The sequence below is a fragment of the Protopterus annectens genome, chromosome 4.part0 (assembly GCF_019279795.1).
Source record: "Protopterus annectens isolate FY-2018-M chromosome 4.part0, PAN1.0, whole genome shotgun sequence".
Classification (NCBI taxonomy): Eukaryota; Metazoa; Chordata; order Ceratodontiformes; family Protopteridae; genus Protopterus; species Protopterus annectens.
This window is the reverse complement of record NC_056733.1, coordinates 1,945,387,948-1,945,410,561: the sequence shown is the minus strand read 5'-3', so window position 1 is coordinate 1,945,410,561 and position 22,614 is coordinate 1,945,387,948.

Here is a 22,614-nt window from a genome sequence, read left to right as displayed (position 1 = left end):
CCATTAGTTTGTTGTGCCTCTGTCCAGCAGTGACACAGAGATGATTCCCTGGGTAAACCTACAATCTCCCATCCACCGGTCAAGATTTCTCTTGAACAGAGCCAGTGAGATGCTCTGCCTCACATGGACCGGAATTTTATTCCACAGCATAGGGAGTCTCTGGGTGACAAATCTATCCCTCCAGCATGTCCTATTTATATCCGTGCTAAGGTTTAAGTCACTTGCTCTAGTGGATCTGGTAGATTTGGATTTTTTGAGGTGGAGCATGTCCATTAATTCCGGGTTGGACATGGCCTTGTATGTCAGGCACAGGTCACCTCTGAGCAGGCAGTATGCGACTGAATAGAGCTGGAGTTTCTTCAGTCTGGCAGCATATGACAGATTTTGGAGTCCCCTTATCCTTTTGGTGAGGAACTTTTCGGGTCTCTCCAATTGCTGCAGGTGTCGGGTGAGATACATCCCGAATGGGGCATTGTACTCGATCATTGGTCTGATAATTGAAGAGTACAGGGGAACAATGACCTCACTTGATCTGGATGTGAATCCCTTCATGATCAGGTGGGCAATGTAGAAGGTCTTTCTAACCATTTTAGCAATGTGAGTGTCAAAAGAAAGGCCACTGTCAACCTGGGTCCCCAGGTCCCTGATAATCTCTTCTGTGCTTAATGGATTGCCACCTATATGGCAGCTTGGGGTTACCTTGTTTTTCCCGAAGGGTATGACTATACATTTTTTGGCATTTAACTTCAGGCCATGGCTCTGGCACCAGTTATCAGTTTCCGTGAGATCCCTCTGAAGGATATCTGTGTCCGATGTACTTTCCACTATGGCGCCCAGTTTGCAGTCATCTGCAAACTTTGTCAGCCATAGTCCTCCTATGTTTGCCTGTACTTCTGAGAAGTAGATGCCGATCAACAGGGGGCCAAGGACTGAGCCCTGTGGGACACCACTTGTGACCGGCTTGGAGTCTGACATGGTGCCAGCAATTCTAACCCTGTGGGTTCTGTCCTTTAGCCAGTTTGCAACTCATCTTGTGACATATGGGTTTACATTTAAGCTGGTAAGTTTCTCTATAATACCTGAGTGGGGTATTGTGTCGAAAGCTTTTGCAAGGTCAAGGTAGGCTGTATGGACTGCCTTTCCCTCATCAATGGCCTTGGTGACTGTTTCGAAGAAGTCAACCAAGTTCAAAAGGCATGATCTGCCCTTGACAAAGCCAAACTGGGTCGGGTCCAATGTCTGCAAGTCCCCTATGTCTTTGTTTATGAGTTCCATTATGATCCTCTCCATAGCTTTGCAGACCAGGCTTGTTAAGCTTATGGGGTGGTAATTACCAGGGTCCGTAGAGGTACCGCCTTTGTGGAGTGGGACCACAGTTGCCGTACACCACTCCTTGGGCACGTATCCTGTGGTAAGGCTAAGATTAAACAGCTGCCTTATATGCGGGTTTAGTTCCTCGTTGAGTTTGTGTAGCACACAGCCGGGGACACCATCCGGTCCCATTGATGCTGTGTTTTTAGCTTTAGAGAGAGCAGCTTTCACCTGCGCATTTGAGATGTCTGGGAGGCTACACTCCGCTGGGATAGTTATCTCTCCTTCTGGGGGGGAGAGGGGGGTGAAGTTTGCACTGAACCTGTCTGCCAGTATGTTGGCAATGTCTGTGGGTTCAGTGATTTTTGCATCATTTTGGACTAATTCTGCGCATATCTGGGAGTTTCCACCCAGGTTTCTAACATAGCTGAAGATGGCCTTATGATTGTCTTTTGAATCTATTGCAATTTTTCTCTCAAAGTTGGCCTTGGATGATTTTATGAGTGCTTGTATTTTTTTACTAATAATGATCAAGGGTGTCATCTCTTTTATGGATTTTGCTCTTTCATGTAACAGCTTTCTCCTCTTATTGTAAAGTTTGTTTATGGCTGGGGTCCACCAGACTGGACGTTTGCCCTTGGTGGAAAGAGTCTTGGTTTTATTAGGGATTGCCTGATCCATGCAGTCCTGGAGGTGTTCGTAGAAGGCATTTGTAAGGGCTTCCGCAGCTTGGGTTGTGGTTTCCACTGGCTCGGGGGCCTTGAAGGATACCACACCAGTCTTGAGTTGTGTGAAGTTTGCTTTAGAGAAGTTCTTCACTGTGGTCTTTTTTGTTTGGGGTGGGGGCGGGATGTGGATATCCAGTGAGATAAGTTTGTGATCTGATCTCACCAATGAGGGATATACTTCCGGTGTGGAGCATTTTGTCCCCATGTTTGTGATGATGAGATCTAGTATATTTTCTCCTCTTGTGGGAACGGTGACTAGTTGTTCCATGGCATTTGAATTTATGAACTCCAGGAACCTTTGGGCTAGAAAGTTGGGGCTTGAGTAATGTTCCCAGTCTATATTCGGGTAGTTGAAGTCACCCAATATAATGATGTTTGGAGATACATTTATACCCTCCAGTGTCTTCAGGAATGCTGTGTGGGGTTCCTGAGTTTGAGAGGGTGGCCTGTAGCATGCTACAAATTGTAGAGCAGTTTTGCCTATGTTTAATTGCACCTGGATGGTTTCCAATGCTTCGTGCGTTGCCACCAACCTGGAGGTGTGGGTATCCTTGATGAATAAGGATACACCTCCTCCTTTTGTGGTGTGGTCCGGGTTTTGGGGCTGGAACGCATGATATGAGGTAAAACCTGATAGTGCCGGGGTGCTCTCAGGAGCCTTGAACCAGGTTTCAGTCACAGCACAGACATCGATGTTCTCCATACTGAGAAGGGCCTCGAGTGCGTGCATTTTGAGATTTAGACTTCTGGCATTGAGCAGCATTACCCTTAGTTTCTTCCCATTTTTGTTTTCTAGGGTGGTAGGTTTAGAATTTGAGCCTTGCCTAAAAAAGGCACTATGGGGTGGCAAGAGCCTTAGCCAATATCCGGAATCCCAGGGTGACAGGTGCAAGCCGTCCCTTGCGAAGCAGCGTGGCTTGTCAAGCATGTCATCCCAGGCAGACAGACACTGGATCCCCTTTGAATGACACCAGAAATTAAGCCAATTGTTAAAGCTGATCATCTTGTCTCTATGTTGTGGCATCATTCTTGGTGAAGGAAGGATACTGCTCAGGGTCAGGGTCATACCTGCCTGGGCTACATAATCAGAGAGCTCCTCTATGTCTCTTTTCATGTAGTCCAGGAGGTACGTCTCAGGTCATTCACACCAGCATGGACAATGACTGTGTCATATTTGTACTTGCTGTGGAGTGACCCGAGTGCTTGTGTTATGTGGCGGATTCTAGCGCCCGATAGGCAGCTTACTGTGACCCTCTCCTTGTTCAGCCTGGTGAGTGGGACGTCAGTGTCTCTGACTATGGAGTCACCTATGACAAGTATGTTTGGTGTTGTATTTGGCCTTAAGGGCTGTGACTGCTTTGCACACTGATTTTGTGGTTTATGTGTTGCCTGTGGTGTGTCATGAGGTGGCAGTTGCTTGGATGTCTGCTTTGGAGGCCTCTGCTGATTAGGTAAATTTTTGCTCAGAGCATCCAAGTATGACTTTGTGTATTTATGTGTTTGATTCATTGTTGTGATAGCTTTATGTGAGACTGGTTTTGTGGTGTGTGTAGTTGCCTTTTCCTCCTGTCTGGTCTTGCCAGTCCTGAGTTGAGAGAGCTCAGCCTCCAGTTTGGCTAAATATTTGCATCTCTTGCAAGTATTTGTGTTATGTGTGAGGAGGAGAGGGTTGTCAGTGTACATGAGGCAATTGTAACATTGCCTCAAAATTCCCAAATTCACCAACTAACTCTTCACCTCACCAGAACCAATATATTCTCACTCGCAACCTCAGTAATTTCAACCCCACAACCTTCTCAAACATGTTCAAACAAATGGACTGGCAAATTCTAAAACCCATCTTCTTGACAGTGCTATAGACTACTTCGACTATGTCTTCCTAGACACCCTAAACTCTCTTGCCCCACTAAGAAACAAAAGGATAAAAACTAATACAGCTACTTGGTTATCCAAACATACTAAACAAATTATGCACCAAAGGGACAAATTATGGAAGCTTTACCAAAACAATAAACTGACCAATACCTTGCTACAATACAAACAACTCCATAACCTAGCAAAACAGCTAATCACTAAGGACAAAAAAATCCTACTATATCAAGCTCCAGTCTGTAACTGTGGTGGTGGTGCTGTGGTAGCATTGTCACCTCACAGTAAGATGTTGTCCTGTTCGATTCTCAGCTAAAGCGTCTTCTGTGTGGAGACATGCATGAATGGGCGTACCTTTGTTGAAGGTTGCGCGTCAGGGCTGGCAACTGGCATGTAAAAAAAATCTACTGCCAATCATTAGCAGACCGGAGTTCCACTGTGGTGACCCCTAACCGGGAAAAGCCGAAAGACCCAACAACAACAACATCATCAAGCTCCAGTCTAATAACAACAAAACCCCCAAGCAATTCTGGAAATTAATAAACTCACGTTTTAATCCTGGCTTCAAGAATAACCCCTGTCCTGACCCTAGTAAATCCGACCTTGAACAAAGCTCTGAATTTATCTCATTGTCATAGAAACTATATCTTGATCTGACCAAGACTTTCACCAGCAATAATCCACCAGTCCCTCTCTCTTCTCCATCTAATTCCCCTAATAACCATCCCCTTATGTTCGAGCTCAAACCTGTCTCCACTAACTTTATAAAACGACTTCTGTCCAAACTTAAACCTTGCTCCTCTGCTCTAGACAATATTCCCTCCTCCTTCCTAAAATGTGCTGCTGATGGTATAGCTCTCCCAATCAGCATCATTATTAACAGATCAGATCTATAAAGGAAATATACGTGTCTAAACTCTGGCACTCAGCTTATATTTTTCCTCTTCACAAAGGAGCCAAAACACCAACATCTCAAACTTCCACCCTATTGCTCTTCTCTCACCAATCTCTAAAATCCTAGAAAAGTTCATCCACCTCCATCTTATGCCTTTTCTAACCCAAAACCATCGTCTTACACCTACCCAACATGGCTTCCGCCCAGGCCATAGCAATGTAATCACTCTACTGTCTTTCCTAGAAACTGTCAATCAAGCCTGAGATTCAGGACACTTAGTTTCTACTGTTTTGCTTGATCTGTTTAAAGCTTTCAATACTGTTTCCCACAAACATCTTCTCTTTCATGTCTCAAACCTTAATTTCTCACATAATGCTATATCCTGGTTCTCCAGCTATCTATCAGACAGATCACAGGCAGTCAAATGGAAGAACTCCATCTCTCCCTTCCTACCTACCCTAACTGGTGTACCACAGGGATCCATCCTTGGGCCAATGCTTTTTAACATTTTCATCAATAACTTTCACACTGCTATTCCTGATGCCAAAATCATTCAATATGCAGACAATTCAACTTTAGTCTGCTCTGCCTCTAACCTCTCTGAATTGCTCACTAAAACCCAAACTGCTTTTTCAACAACCGAAAACTGGATGCGCCAAAACCACATCTCTCTCAATGCTAATAAATCTAAAATTCTACTACCCCCCCACAAAGACTTACTCCTATGACAAAAATGCTTTCAAAGTCCTTAGTCAAACCAACTCTCCTATAGAAGTGGTTCCCTCTGCTAAACTACTCAGCATTACTATTGACAAATTCCTCAAGTTTGACATTCATATTCAACAAAATATTAAGAAAACCCTCCAAAAAATAGGTATGCTATATAGGAATAATCACTTTCTCTCAAACTCTACTAGGCATACTCTGGCCACTACTTACCTTCTTCCCTCCTTATTATACATAGCCCCTCTCCTAACCAACCTCTCCTCCTCTATCACCTCCAAACTAGAAAACTGCTATAATAAAATCTCTAAAATTGCCACCAAATCCAGAAATTTCACCCATCATTGCCTTACCCTACAATCTCTGAATTGGCTAGAACTCCCAAACTACCTAAACTACCTCCAACTCACCACTGCACACAGACTTGTATTTCACCCTATAAATTGTCCTGCTCTAGCAAACATCCTTCTCCCTTACACCCCCCAACAGAACTCTCAGATCTGAACATCAAAACTTAATTGCCATCCACAAGCCTAAACGTCCTGCTGGCCAACTTCTCCTCTCTTTCTCAATAGGTAAGAAATGGAATTCTTTCCTTACACTCTAAGAACTATACCAAACTCAGAAAACTTTGAAACCCAGCTTTTCAAACATCTGTCCACTAAATGAAAATGTACCCACCTTCACCCTACCTAAATCTATCTAGGCACATGACCCTAGGAGGTTTTTCTCCCATGTTCCTAAGCTCTCTAAATCTTCCATAGCTACTTTACTATGAGTGTATCTAAGTTCTCTACAACTCCTAGAGCTACTTATCCCATGACACTGTTGTATGAATATTGTAAATAGCATCATACATTAAATGAGTGCATGTAAAGTGTTTTCTACATTTACTTTAAAGGTGTGTATGTAAAGTGTTTCCACACATACTATACAAGAGTGTTTGCATAAATGAACCTGTATAACCCTTAAGATCATCCATAATGATTTTTGTCTATGTGTGACACTGAATGTACATATGTTGTAAACTGTTCTATTTAATGTATCTTTTATACTTCTGTATCTCTTGTATCAGTACTGTATTATGTATCTTGGAGCTTTTCTCCCCGGGCCTCCATTGAAAATGGGTCCTTTGGGCCCAGTGGACTTCCCTGGTAATCACATTGGAAATAAATAAATAAATAATGTCCACATTACAAGGCTAACAGTTGTCAAACACCATAGCAGTTGATGTAGACAATCCACAGCCCTAGGTGTGTAGTGCCATGTGCAATGACTATGTGAAAGTATGGATTAGTTAAGAATATAGGCAACCCTTCTAATACTCAGAGACCACTCTCCACCCATGAATCATACACAAACACACTTGGCTAGGCAGCAACCACTATATCAGTAGTTCTCCTCCAACTTGCCTCACAGATAGTACCCACGATGTGATTGCAGTGGACTCCATGTCAAACCGATGAACAGACATGACTGATATCACACAGGGTATGGACCCATGTCCTCTCATGTTTGGGATCTACCCTTCTGAGGTGCAGGAGAACACAAAAGCACCCTGGCTGAAAATGTTTGCATACACCAGTAACAGTAAGGTGGGTGGTAGCATTCCCAATCCATGTGATGTTGGCATCATGCACAAAGGCCACTTGACACCTATGACTGTTGTCAGAACCCTGGACATTACATCGATGTAACAATTATAACTGAATGGGGAACACAGGTTGACAGTCCACTGTCTGTGACCACAACAGTGCCACTGACATCAGGAAGTACTTTGATGTGTTACATCTCCTGACTGTGTGTCATCCAGCAAGTAAAAGGACATGACACCCTGTTCCATCCCCTCAGTAGTCCAATCAATGTGTACAGTGGCCCTTTTGCCATGTTCTCCACTGGACATCTACAACAGCTGTAGAGTGTGCAAACGTACCCCACAAAGGGCATACCATACCTTATACAAATGCCCTGCATGGACAGACACCAATAACTCCAATGAATCCCCGCATCATACTGCCTATGTAGATGCAATCTCTACCTCAGTTACATAGCCAGGTCTCAACAAATGAGGTCAGGAATGCTACTTCTGAAGATACCAATCTGTCCACACAACATGCTCCAGAGACCTCAAGCACACTTCCACACTTAAAAGAACATGCATGTGGGACATCTGCACAAATAAGACATTATCCATGTTATGGAATATAAATCACATACATGTGAAGCAGTGCACATCACTGGCCACCCACAATAGAAATCTGGATGAGTGGATGGGGAATACAATACCATCCCCTGGGGACCACTCCAGTGACTATATTCCTGAGCCACTCTGGACACTATTTTCATGTGGCTTGATGCCAGGGTATTCTCTTGGGCTAGCCTTGTAGAGCCTTCAGGCCCATTCACCTACTACACACCTATGAAGCAATGAACCTATGGATCTCAGTAGTGGCAAGTGTGTGTGTGTGTGTGTGTGTGTGTGTGTGTGTGTGTGTGTGTGTGTGTGTGTGTGTGTGTGTGTGTGTGTGTGTGTGTGTATATGAATAGTAATCTCAGTGTGTTTGGCTGATGAACATCCCATGTGGTTGTGGTTATTAGCAATCGGAGGTGTGTGCAAACCACAACACGTACCAGTTTCCATTCTACAACAAATGTTGTAAATCAACATATACCTATGTACAACCCACAGCCCTAAAATTTGTGAGGCATATGTAATCACTGTGTTACAGAGCAGGGATTTTTGTGCACATACTGTAACCTGCCTATGACATGAAGGATGTATTACCACACTGCCATACTCCATGGTCTTGCTGCAGGGCCACATCCTGGTGACACACAGACACCTAGAACAGAAAAGGGATACAGCATGAGAAAACACATTCACTCAGCACTTCACTTGTGGGGGAAGAGATGGGTAAAGTTGGCACTGAATGTGTTGCCAAGACTATGGCCAATATCTGTTGTCTCAGGATTGGTATTAGCATTGTGCAGTAACTCACAGTACTTGTGTTTAATGCTGTGGAGGTTGCTGTAACTATTAAAGGCTGTTGTGATTGCCGTCAGTGTCTGCTGCATGTCTGCCAACATAAATGCCTGCAGGGGATTCCATGAGGGAGCCAAAGTCATGTTTTAGGCCAAGAGGGAGTTCAACAGTCACTGGACACCACTTTTCTCTGCAACAGTGTCCTCCTTCTGATGTACACGTTAGTAATGTCAGGGGACCATCACATTGTCTCTCAGTGTTTAGAGGACAGTGTCTGGGTTCTGTTGGCTCTGGCTAGTACCATGCATTCATGTACCTGTTTGTACAGTACATATGTGTATGATTTCACATTCATGCAGCCATTTCCCATTGCCATGGTTGCAGTGAAGATATCCACCCTTGTTTTCATGGCTGCAAAGTCAGCTTTGGAGAGGTTTTGTATAAAGGTTATCTTTGTGGGGGCTGTGGCTAACATGTTGAGTTTCATGTTGATTACAGCCTGTGTGGATCTCACCATGCAGGGATTGACAACTGTGGATGAGCAACAGTCCCATATTTAAGTAGTAAACACAGGTCAAGGTCATTGCATCCTCTACCATGAGTCAGTATGAGCTGGTCCAGAGCATTGGAAATGATGAATCCCAGAAGTGTTGGACAACTGTATTGGTGCTTGGCTACTTTCCCCAGGTGATGGAGAGGTAGTTGAAGACTCATAATATGTCAGTGTTGCATTAGACCATCATAGATGGCAGGGTGTTGAGGAATGTGCATTGACAGTCTAAGGACATAGATGTGGACCCATAGCAGGCTATGGTCTGGATTGCACTATTACTCCAAGGCAGTTGTACTGGAAGTATCTCCAATGCATTATGCTGGGATACTAGTCTGGAGGTGTTCCTAGCCCTACTGAATATGGAGACAACACCACCTGTGGAGGTGTGGTGTAGTCCATGTTTGTGGGCTGACAGCTGTGGAATGCATCATAGCCTGATACTGCAGGTCTGCTGTCTGCTGTTGTGAACCACCTCTCCATTACAACAGACATGTGTCCTCCACTCCGAGTGCTTTGAGTGACTGCATTCTGACAGTTAGATGTCTACTGTTGAGAAGCATGACCCTCAGATTGCATACACATCTAGCTGTTATGGTGGTAATAGGATTAGGAACACTGCCTAATAAGGCATCATAGGGGTGGCAAGACATTTAGCCAGTACCTGGAAACCTGGCAGTGACAGATGTAGGACATCTATGGAAAGTCATTGGGTTCTGTCAATCATGTCATCCCAAGCAGAGAGGTACTGGATCCCCTGAGAAAGACACAAAACATGTAAGCCAATGTTGCAGTTAATCATCTGTTCATAGTACCACAGCATCATTCTGGGTGATGGTGGTACACTGCTCAGGACTACTGTCACACCTGCCTGGACCACATAATCAGAGAGTTCAACCATGTCTCTTGTCATGTAGTGTAGGATGGTGTGTCCCAAGTCATTCACATCCACATGGATACAGAGTGATACTCGTAGTTGTTGTAGAGTGCCATGACTGGCTGTGTCATGTGTTGGATGTTGGCATGTGACAGATATTTGGCTGTTACATGCCCCATATTCTACTTAGTGAGTGGGATATGTGTGTGCCTCAGTACTGAGTTTCCCATATTCATTGTATTGTGCAAGATGGTTAGCCTTAGGAGCTTAGGTTGAGTGGCACACTGTGGAGGTTAAATATGTGTCCCTTGGCATGTGCCATGTCATGGTGACTGAGTGGGTGTCTGTCTTGCTGGTCTGTGCTGTTTGGGTAAATGTACATTGAGTGCCTCTGGGAAGGTGTGTGTGTGACTTTTCCCTGTATGTCATGGCTGTCAAAGTGGGTGTCATGGTGAGCTACTTGTTCCACATGGCGAGATGCAGGTGTTGATCATATCCTCTTGACCTGCTAGTCTATTCTTTGCTGGAGAGTGCATATGTCTACATTGAATGATATATGGGTAACACTCATGGGTCTGAATGTTTGGAGTTTAGAGGGGAAGGTTGTCGGTGTACATGAGGCAGTTGCAACAGTGCCTCAGACTGGACAAGTGCACCAGGTTAATGGGTGAAAGCATAGAAAACTGCTCTTCAAACATACCAGGAGAGGTGGACATAACTAGTAAGTATTGGGGCGATATCTGTGATGAATGAGTACTGCTGATGGCTCCCAGGTGTGCCATACTTCTTGACACAATAACCTGGTGAAGTGCCAACCTACATTGCTAGTTGAAGTGCAAGATAGAAAGAACTAGCATGATGTACGGGTGGAAAAGAAGGCAGACTGTCTGCCATCTGTAATACTTTACCACAGTTTTGCAGTAATCAGCAGCTTTGGCCATGTGAAAGTTCTGTAAGCTCTGTAGCACGTGTGGTAACTATGTAACACTATAGCAGACATATCTAGATAGGCAGGAGGTCTAATCCTCATACTAGCAAGTGTGTGTGTGTGTGTGTGTGTGTGTGTGTGTGTGTGTGTGTGTGTGTGTGTGTGTGTGTGTGTGTGTGTGTGTGTGTGTGTGTTTGTGTGTGTGTGGGTGTGTGTGTGTGTGTGTGTGTGTGTGTGTGTGTGTGTGTGTGTCTATCATATACTATCTGGCTTATACAATTTTTGATCTGTGTATTGTGTGATTGTATTTGTTTCATACATGGGTACTATCCCAGGTTATTTGCAGTCACATTTTCATGTTACCCCAGCTACTGTGCACTGGTTGACAAATATAGTTTAAAATATATTGTATCATTACTTTAGTACTTTTAATAGTGCTTTTCCAAGTAAGAGTAGATTGCAGATTGTAGTACTGGAACCATACACCCATGCATGCAAAGCTGGACTCAGAGTATTGACTATCTTGCTCTTGGTGTTTGAGCTGTATGTTTCTATGTATCACCAATTGAATATTGATCTGATATGTTGATATTAACTGTATATGGCTATATTTTTTGGACATGTTATTGAGGACTGCTGTCATGTAATAATGGCATACCTTTCAGTTTTAGATGTCTATCTTTCAAAATATTCATCCTAAAGCATAACCTGTTGGCTATCTACTTTCTGTCTGTCATCTATACAGATGTGCAGATGGCAGGTATTGCTACAGCCATCCCACTATGTAGGTGCCCACATTTTATTGTGCTGTGGGCCTGGACAATACTGCTAGATCCGACATATGGGAAATTCATTAATATGGGCCTTGCCCCATTTCCTTGCCTGTGTGAGGGACATTACAGAGGTGGTGGCCTACAGATGCACATGCAGTAGGTGGCAATACATCACATGGCAGGACATGTGGAGACAGCCAAATAACATGGGGGACATATCCCCAGATTTGTGAACAGATTCTATGTCATCAGTGCTGTTATACAAATGGTGGATTGATAAATTGATAGGGTTTGTGTGGAAATGCATTTAGTGAGTGACTTCATGACTCACAGTGATATGTCTCTGACATACATATCCACTGGCACACTGTCCACAGACTGGCCACATGTCTGCCTGTTATGTTTTGTCTGTTTCCCAGACAGTTGGTGTCCTTGGTAAATCAGTCGTTGACTCTAGGCAATGCAGTCAGTAAATACTCACATCTGTTGGTATTACCAACATCATATTCCTCATAAAGGATGTTGTGACAAAGCCTGTGACATCTGCAACTGCCTCAATGTATTTATTTTTATTTATTTTACATTTGTTAACCGAGATGGTCCAACTGGATACATGTCCTTTTTCAGCGGAGGCCCGGGGAGAAAAGCTCCAACAGAGTTACATTGATAATTAGGTACAGTAAATGAGCTGAAAGAACTTAACAAAAACATAGGCTATTTACATACAAGTACAAGACTGCCATTACTATTTCTGAGATTACTACAAATGTAACATTAATAACATATTAGCAAGGACGGTAGGCAGTATAATGACATAGAGTTAGACAGGATACATATTTCTTTATCACAGTATACAAAGTACTTATCATCTTAGCTAGTTGTTTATGTTTTAGTTAATGGCACAGAGCTAGTCTGGGTTTGAGCAAGGACATATCCAGTGTGACTTGAAGTGGAGTTTTAGACTATTTTTGAATTGACTTAGAGAAGTTGCAAGCGTGATGTTATTTGGGAGAGAGTTCCATATTTTACCAGTGGTGCTGGCAAATAGCGGGTCACCACCTAGGTTGAGAGATTTAGTTGTTTGGACAAGGAGTCTGTTTGCTGAGCGAAGGTAGCTTAGATTGGAGTAGGGAGTCATTAAGTTTTTTAGTGCTGGGGTATTCTCAGGTTGTTTAAGGATTTTGAAGGCCTCTATGAGTTGGGACTGGTGAAGAAGGTGTGGGAATTCTAGCCATCCAAGCTTTTTCAGGTTAGTACAGTGGTGTGTTCTGTAGGGTAGGCCTGTAACGAACCTGGCAATGTGATTATAGCAGGATGAGAGCTTGGCCAGATCAGATTTGTTAAAGTGAGTGAGGACAGGAGAGGCATATAGTAGGGTAGAGAGAAGGTGTGAACGGGCTGTGGCTGCCCTGGCATTTGGGGTAAGGAAGGCTTTAATTCTATATAGGGTCCCAAGTTTCTTGTTCACTGACTTAATGGCTTGGTTGATATGTATATCAAATCTGAGTTTATTGTCAATGTTTACTCCTAATAGCTTTGTATAGGTGTCTGGGGAGATGATGGTCCCATTATTGGATTTTATAGTGAAGTTTTCAGTCGGAGATCTATTGGTTGGGTAGAAGAGAAGTAACTTGGTTTTGTTTGGATTTAAGATCAGGAGATGGTTGGCAAGCCAGTTTTCGACTTTGGTGAAGCTATGTTGGGTGGTAGTTAGTAGATTTGCAAGAGAGGCATTGGAACATATTATAGTCGAGTCATCTGCATATTGAATGCAGGTGGCTTCAGGGATGACTGTTTGGATTTCGTTTATGAAGACTGAAAAGAGGAGAGGTCCTAATATGGAACCTTGAGGAACTCCTATGGTATTTGGTAGTAGGCAGGAGAGCTTTTTTTGCCACATTACTGCTTGTTGTCTCCCAGTGAGGTAAGCTTGAAACCAGTCAAGGGCTGGAGTATCTAGATACAGGGTTTTTAAAGTATATAGAAATAACTGATGGTTTACCATATCGAAGGCTTCTGATAGGTTCAGGAAGAGAGCGGAGGATATTTTTTATTATTCGGTTAAGATTAATGTTTTTAGTAAAAGAGAGGAGGGCAGTGGTTGTACTATGATGGGGTCTGAATCCATGTTGAGAGTCTGTGAGTAGTTTATTTTGGGTTAGATAGAGCATTAGTTGGTTGTGCATGCACTTTTCCATAATTTTGGCAAGTGGTGATAGTATGGCTATAGGTCTATAGTTGGATAGTTCTGTGGATGAACCTCCTTTGTGGAGTGGAATAACATAGGATATTTTCCAAATTGAGGGGATTGAGGCCTCGGTTATGGTTCTGTTAATTAGGATTGAGATAGGGTAGGCTACGACATCAGCAGCAATTTGCAGGTATTCAGCCGGCAGAAGATCGGCTGAAAGGGTGGTTGGCTTCAGTTTTTCAAAGGGATCTGATAAAGGATGTGGACACTGGCTGGAAGTTAAAAGAGAGTGGTGAGTCGGGTATAGTGTTTATAGAAGTGTGGGGAGGAGAAAGTTGGTTAGCTAATGACTGGATGGTTTCTGTGAAGAAAGTATTGAATGAATTGGCTATATCTTCTTGGCTCTTGTCAGATAATGTTCCTGGGGTCGGAGTAGTGGATTTGCCTGGTTGGAGAAGTTTATTTATGACTGCCCAGTACTTTTGAGGGTTATTCTGATGTTTATGTTGTAGATTGTAGAAGTATTTTTTCTTATCTAGTATGATGGCTTTTTTAGTCTCATTTCTAAGTTCTTGGAATTTGATACGATCTAGGGGTAGTTTGGTAGTGCGCCATTTATCCCACGCTTTGTCTCTAGTTGTTATTTTGGTTTTGGTGTCTGTTGTTAGCCAGGGTGCTAGTTGAGTTTTAATTCTTATTGAGTGTTTAGGGGCATGCGAGTCAAGTATAGTAAGGAATGAATTGTTAAATGATGACACTGCCTCATCAAGGGGAAGGAACTTTAGTTTTGTCCAGTTACATGATTTGAGTTCAAGTTGAAATTTAGTTGCGTCAAAGTTTTTCTTGGATCTGATAGACCTATAAATAGGTAAGCTTGTACAATTAATTTTGTCTTTCATGATGTATGTGAGCAGGTGATCACTAAGATCATTAGGGAGAGTTCCAGACATATAATTCTGGGGATGACTGTTGGTGAGTATCCAGTCTAGTATACTCTCTTTTTGGTTATTGTTACCTGTACGTGTGGTAGATGATATTATCTGAGAGAATCCATGTAAGTTAACAGGGATGGGGTTGGACTGTGCTGTGCATTGGTTCCAGTCAATATTAACATCGCCCAGGACAATGGTTTCTTGAGGGTAGTTGTTGGCTATCCAATGTAGAATGACCTCTAGTGTTTCTACATTGTTCCCAGGGGGAATATAGGTGACAATTAGGTTAATGCCCTTATGATTATTTAGTAGAATTTTTAGAGATAGTATTTCAGCGTTAGAGACCTGGGGTAGTTGTATAGGGTTAGTTATGATGTTAAGTGTGCTATTATATAAGACGGCTATTCCACCTCCTCTTTTCTTTACTCTATCTGCCCTAAGTATATTGTAACCAGGAGGTAGGATCTCATTGTCTTTGGCTGATGGCCAGAGCCATGTTTCAGATAGACACATTATGTTGGGGAGGTATGTGGCTAGTACAGCATGCAGGCTATGTATCTTATTGTTTAGGCTTCTAATGTTTAAGTGGCATATTAGGAGGGAGTTGACCAGTCGGTGGGAGAGTGGTGGGCTGGTAGGATTTTGAGTTAAGGTTGGGCCTGGATTAGGATGGATGTCCCCATCTTTGGTTATGTTTTTTCTTAGATACGCTAGTAGTCTAATAACTTTGAATAGTAGTTTTAGTTCATATTTGGATTTTGGTGTTGATTGGAGTGTTTTTTTTAGAAGCAAGTGGTTGGAATTTATAATTTTTGGGGTAGTGGAGTAGTGGGCAAGTTCTGCAGTCAGTGGAGGTAGGGGGGTCTTGGTTTGGCATTTTGGATAAGAGAAACCTACGAATGTGAGATTTTCATAGCTAGTAAGAAAGTATGGCAGAATTAAGAGTGGTAAGATAAGAGGAAGGAGTTTATAATTATTTATAGACATGTTATATGTCATCAATGGGTGGGGTCAATGTGCTTCAGAGGAATAGTAGGGGTTAAACAGTAAAGTGGTGGGGGGGGGAATTGGAGAGAAAGTTGTGTAGGTTGGAGAGGAAGTTGGGGTGTGGCCTAGTGGCTATAAATGTAGACACAGTGGGGGCGGTTGGGATAAGGGGGCAGGGAGGGGAGCTTAGCGAGCCCGAGTGTAGCGAGGGCGAAGCGGAGCAGGGCTAACCCAGTCCCAGTTTTTGGTCCTATGAGTGGGGTAAATAGTCTGATAGTGTAAGTAAGCAGATTGGAGTACAGGCTTGAAATTCAACATAAACATATACAGTTGTAAAATGTCTAATACAATTCAACATAAATAGGCATTTACAGTTGTAAAACACTTACCGGAGAGACACATAGCCTTCATGGGGCCTGTAGCAGAGTGGATTGTAGTTTTACAAATGGTGCCTGCCACAGGTAATATTTATTAACTCTGGGATTGTCTTAAGGTAATAAACAGGAAAAAGGAGGGGAGAACAAGGGTGTGAGCAGGCAGTTCTTTGTACTGCTGCTAATGAGCCAAAGCAAGACAAGTATGTGTTAAGAACAATCACAATTGACCAAGGACTGCTCTGAAACTGTAAGACTTGTCTTCATTTCTCAGGTGAAAAACCAGGATAACCTTGTATCAGTAGGCTACTGTGGTATAGTTTAAATAAACAAACACACAGTATTGATCAGTTATTGATACTATTTGCTAACAGAAGGGAATAAGAGAAAGTGGAAGATGTGTGTGTGTGTGTGGTGGGGGGGGGGCTGCTTACAGCCAAAGCACAGTGCTCTCCAGGGGAAAATGAAGATTGGCTCAAACAGTTAGACACATACTCAAAGTTAACTGTAGCTGTTTGCAGACAGTTCAGACCCGGACTGCACTTTTCTTATAGGAATGTTAAAGGTGGTACCGGAGTTGAATACTTAAGAGTGGTGTCAGGTCTAGAAGAGAAGAGTACAGAGAGGAGTAAGCACTTTTGAGATGGTAAATATATATTAGAAAGATTATAAAAAACACACTGAGCAAATAGCTACCACATGCAATGTCCTGAACCACTACTTAGTATATGCAGATACTGAGCCAATTGGAAGAACATTAGAAAACAAAAACCAGACAGTTATGCAGCAACAGATAAAAAATATAGTGAGCAGCAATCTGTCGTGGTTCTCTAATGTGATTCTATCCACCAGTAACAGCACAAACTTATAGAAATAATTTAGACACTAGTATGAGCTGTCTACACACAACACTATTACATGAATAACATTAGTGAACAAGGTGCAGCTATGCAAATAGACCATACATACTATTATACTAGTAACAACTTGGTGCATGTCATAGTAACATCAAAAATAAAGCTTAAAACATATTAGATGTCTAACACAATTCAACATAAACATATACAGTTGTAAAATGTCTAATACAATTCAACATAAATAGGCATTTTACAGTTGTAAAACACTTACTGGAGAGACACTGAGCCTTCATGTCATGTATGACAGCAGTATATCCATTCTACCACTGTGTTTGTGCATCTGTCCCCAAATGATGTCAGGCTTTGTCCAGATGTCAATCGGGTGCAGACGTATTTATCATCCTTATTTTATGACTTCATTCCTGCTACCATCCCAGTGATGTAGTACACCCATAGACATGTCAAGAATGAGGCCTTAGATACGAGTCCTGAGCCAGTGCATTCTAAGGTGAACTGTACATGTGAGAGGCCTATGTATGTTTGGCCATTGTTAGTAGATTGGCATGACTGTGTACACATGTCGTGTGTACATGTGATTTGGGCTGTGTATGGAGTGGGGTGGATGTAAGTGTTATGGCTCCTTCTTTATCTGACTGTGCATGCTGTTCCAATTTCCACTGATCTGTTGGCTGTATGTGTTTGTAGGGGTAGTCTGAGCCATATCCTATACCAAGGTAAGGATTCAGACTACACTGACAATTGGGAATCTATATGTAGGGCTAGTGTGTGACTGGCAAACAATGATTTTTTTGTTCACACAGTCCGTATATTCTACTGTTCACTTGACTTAATGGAATGTGACTGTGACTGTGGTGATGTTGGTTGTGAGCATGCACTTTCACACTGGTGTATGTTTGTCACTGCTGTTACATTTATTTATTTATTTGTTTTACATTTGTTGACCGGGCTAGTCTAACTGGATATATGTCCATTTTCAGTAGAGGCCCAAGAAGAAAAGCTCCAAGAAAAGAAACTGTTTATACAAAATGCAAATAGATAACTATACATTCAAAAACAATTAGATAACTATACATTCATGTACAGTTGTTATTTCAGCAGCAGTAAGCAGATAGGGTAACACTATGAAGATTTTCGTTTCAGTCATTTAGAGCAACAGTTAGCATAGACAAATATAAGCATTAGTCAGTTAACATATTGTGTCGAGGAAATTGACACAGCACAGTGATGGGTATGAAGAGAGCACATTATTTATAGTTTTAGAAGAGAGAGCAGAAGAAAAGGTAAAAGAGTTGATGTAAATAAAAGGCTAAAGGCAAGGAAAGATAGTATCAGTCGGGCTTAGTGCATGGGCAAAGCCATTGGGATTTTAAGAAAATTCTTAACTGGTTCCTGAAAAGATGGGTGGATGCAGTAGAAGTTAGTTCAGTTGAGAGTTTGTTCCACATTTTACCAGGAGAGTTAGAAAACAGACAGTCCCCTGATTTGTTTTTAGATTTTAAGGTAGCTACTTGTAACCTATTTGCGGAACGTAGGGTTGGAAGGTTTTGATAAGAATTGAGGAGGTTACCGAGTATAGATGTATTTGTGGGATGGTGTAAGATCTTGTGGATAATGGTGAGTTGCTGGTAGAGTAGCTGATTTTGTATTTCCAGCCATCCTAGTAGTTTTAGATTTTGGCAGTGGCGGGTTCTAAATGGGGTACCCATGGCAAATCTGGCTATGTTGTAAGAAGTTGCCAGTTTGTTTAAATTGCTTTTGGTTAGGTTTGCGTATATGGGGGAGGCATAGAGAAGGGTTGAAATCAGGTGAGTTTGAGCAATAGTAATCTTGGCTGAGGCTGAGAAATGGTTTGAGTTTATACAGGAAATCAAGTTTTCTATTTACAGATGTAATAGTTAGGTTAATGTGTGTGTCAAAGTTGAGATTATTATCTATTGTTACACCTAGGAGTTTAGTGGTAGTGTCGGGAGTGATGACAGTACCATTATTAGAGGTAAGTAAGAGACTGAGTGGAGGGGTCTTCTGTGTGGGCATAAACAGTAGTAGTTTTGTTTATTTGGGGTTCAGGAAGAGACACTGTTGGTGGAACCATTTTTCCACTAAGGTGAATACAGTTTGTGTCCTGTTTTGGAGTTCAGTTGGAGAGGAAGCAGCACAGATTAGAGTTGAATCATCGGCATATTGTATGCAGGTAGTTTGGGGAAGGGAGGTTTTCAGATCATTAATGAAAATACTAAAGAGGAGTGGACCAAAAATTGATCCTTGTGGGACTCCAAGAGTGATCGGAAGCTGGGGAGGATAAGTTGTTCTCCCAGTGCACTGCTTGTTGTTTATTTTGAAGGTACGAATGAAACCATTTAACTGCTTGAGTATCAACTGAAAGAGATTTGAGAATATTTGATAGTAATTGGTGGTTCACCATATCAAAGGCCTTGGATAGGTCTACGAAGAGAGCAGGTTACTATTTCTATTTTTATTAATGCAGTCAGTAAAGGATAGGAGTGCAGTGGTAGTGCTGTGCAAAGGCCTGCAACTGTGTTAGCAGTCCACTAATAGGTTATTTTCAAGGAGGTGATGCAGTAGTTGATGGTGAATACATCTCTCCATAACTTGCCTGTAGTGCCTGATATATTTGCAAATGCACATGTAATTGCACATATCAAATGTCAAAATTCAATTACTTGTGCTATTTCAGTAAATATATGTTAGAGCACACAGGAGGGTGTTACTACAGCAACTATGTTAGCTTATCTATGCCATTACTTCAGATACATCCCCATTTTTATGGCTTCCACCCACCACTTTGTCAGCCTTGGTCCAGATTCATTACAGAATGGGGTTCTGACCATACCTGTCAACTGGCTGTATTGTTTCAGGTTGTTCAGGTTTATTGCTCATATCTCTGGTATGTTTACATATTATTATCATTTCTCTGGTAAATCACTGTAATGATATGATTGTTGCCAGAAAATGAGGACATACATTTCATTTACCTACCTCACATCCATCAGAATATGAATGCTGAAACAAACTGTGTCACTCTGTCAAGATGAGTACAGGAGGATAATGACCTCTTCCTTCCTGGATGCTAATGCGTTAGTACTGAGATGTGCCACATAGAAGGACTTTGTGACCACTGTTGCAATGTGGAGGTCAAGAGACATTGCTGTCAACCTGTGTACCCAGATTTCTTATAACACCTTCTTTGTTCAGGGGACTACCATCAATGTGGTAAATCATGGGAACAGAGTTTTCCACAAAGGGGATGAAACATTCTCTGACATTGATCTTAGGCCATGGCTCTGACACCAGTCATTAGTCTCACAGTGAGGCCTTTCAGTAGGATGCCAACATCACTTGGGTAGTTAATAATAGCTCTCAACCTACAACTGTTTGCAACCTTTATCAGCCAGAGCTCCTTCACGTTGGCATGGACTTCAGAGAAGTTGATACCAAACATGGGAGGATGCAGGACAGAACCCTGTGAGACTCCTCTTATGACTAATCAGCAGTCTGACTTGGAGTCAGCTATTTCCAAACTGTGAGTCCTATCTGTGATCCAGTTTGCAACCCACCTAGTGATATAGGGGTTGATGCCTAGCTTAGTGAGTTTTTGCATGATTCCTGAGTGTGGAATGTTATCAAAGGCTTTGGCCAGATCAAGGTAGGCTGTATGTGCCACCTTGCCTTCATCCACAGCGCAGGTGACTGACGGCAAAAAGTTGAGCAGGTTTATTGAACAGGTATGACCTACCCTTCACAAAAGTAAACTGTGTGGGATCCTGAGTCTGCAGAGTCCCATATCCCTGTTTATTAGGTTCTTGATGATGCATTCCATAGCTTTGCATAACAGACAGACTTGTCAGGCAGCTGGGGCAGTATTTCCCAGGGTCTATAGTCACACCTTGTTTGTGGAGAGGGGTGACTGTAGCAGGGCATAATGTTCAATCACATATTGGGTGATGATGTCAGTTTCCCCAACAGAGAATGCCGGTAGGTGAGGCCTCTGCATGTTACCTGGAAGACAAACAGGAAAAAAGGTCACAGGACATCATACAGTTGTCAAATTTCACATCAATAGTGGATATTACTTGCAAATAATCCAAACTACACCATAACCCTCCAATATATCATGGCTATAGCAGCTTGAATTACACTTCTAGCCCTGAGCTATCGTATTCCCCCCAATGTTGGACACTTAATTGCATACTCTTCTATTCTCCATTCATTTATGTGTAGAGAGATGACAGTGGCCATCTTCCATGTGGATGGTGTGTGGATGGAGGCAGGTCTGTGTTTGACTGTGGTGTGTGATAGAGCTGTGAGCACAAGCCTCAGTTCATGTAGGAGACAGACAGTGATGTTATTATGCCAAATGGAGATTTGCTGTTGTTGCCATCAGTAGGCAATATGTACATGCTCACCATTGCTGAGGGGAGGAGTGTGATTGATATGCATATCCCCCTATACAACTGGGGTGGACAGGGTGGCCATGTTCCCACCTAGCCTGTCTTATGCAGGTTACCTATATCTATGGCATGTGTGTATGAGGTGTGCTTTACCCCCAATACAGGGTGGATTGTGTTGTTGCCTCTGAGACTGACAACATATGTGCAGCCACTGTTGCAATTGTTCTTGGTGGTGTGGATATGTCTGATTTGTAGTCATAGTCAGCCTTACAGGAAGTCACCTGTGAACTTACATGCTTGCTCAGATAAAGGTAGACTTGCTTCCAACTTGTTGCCTGCACCTATGTGTCCCTGTACAGCCAATATAGCAACCTATTATGTGGTTTGTGTATTGCTTCTGTCCACCAAAGTGGATTACTCTACCTTGGTGGAGGCTGGTTTTACACGTCAGGTACTGCTGAGTCCATATACCTACAGTGGATATAAAGTGCACACACCCTTATTACAATGCCTGGTATTTGTGCAATTGAAACATGACACCACAATAACTCATTTCAAAACAATTCCCACCTTTAATGTGACCTATAGCCTGTACAATTCAATTGAAACCATAACAATCTTGTCTGTGAAAACATATGGAAATAATAATCAGTACAATAAGCCAGTTGACTGAGTGTGCACACCCTTAAACTGATATGTTGTATATGCACCTCTTGAGATGGTTACAGCATTCATTCATTCTGGTTTGGACTCTAACATCATGGCACATCTTTACTTGGCAATAGTTGTGCTCCTTCCTAGAAACACCTTTGTTTTTCAAAGGAATTGTATAGGTTTGGGTCACATTCAAGATGAGAAAATTTTTAAAATGATTTTCTGTGGTCTCATTGTCATATGGCACACAAACATGGCATTCCAGCAGGGATGTGTACACTTGTGATATCCACTGTATATAGGTGTTGATATAGCTGTTAGTGGTAGACATGGACAGAGGGTCATAACACAGTTGGACACTTCTCTGATTACTACCTGATAATCATGCCTATTCTAATACCCATATCAGTGTCAGGACCATTCAACAATCAGTAGCTGTACACATTTATGTCTGTTGTATGCACTGACACTGATACTGCACACATGAAGCATGCATAACCTATGTACCTAACTGCTTGAAACCAATGTTATTAGTTTTTTGCCTTTCAGCTG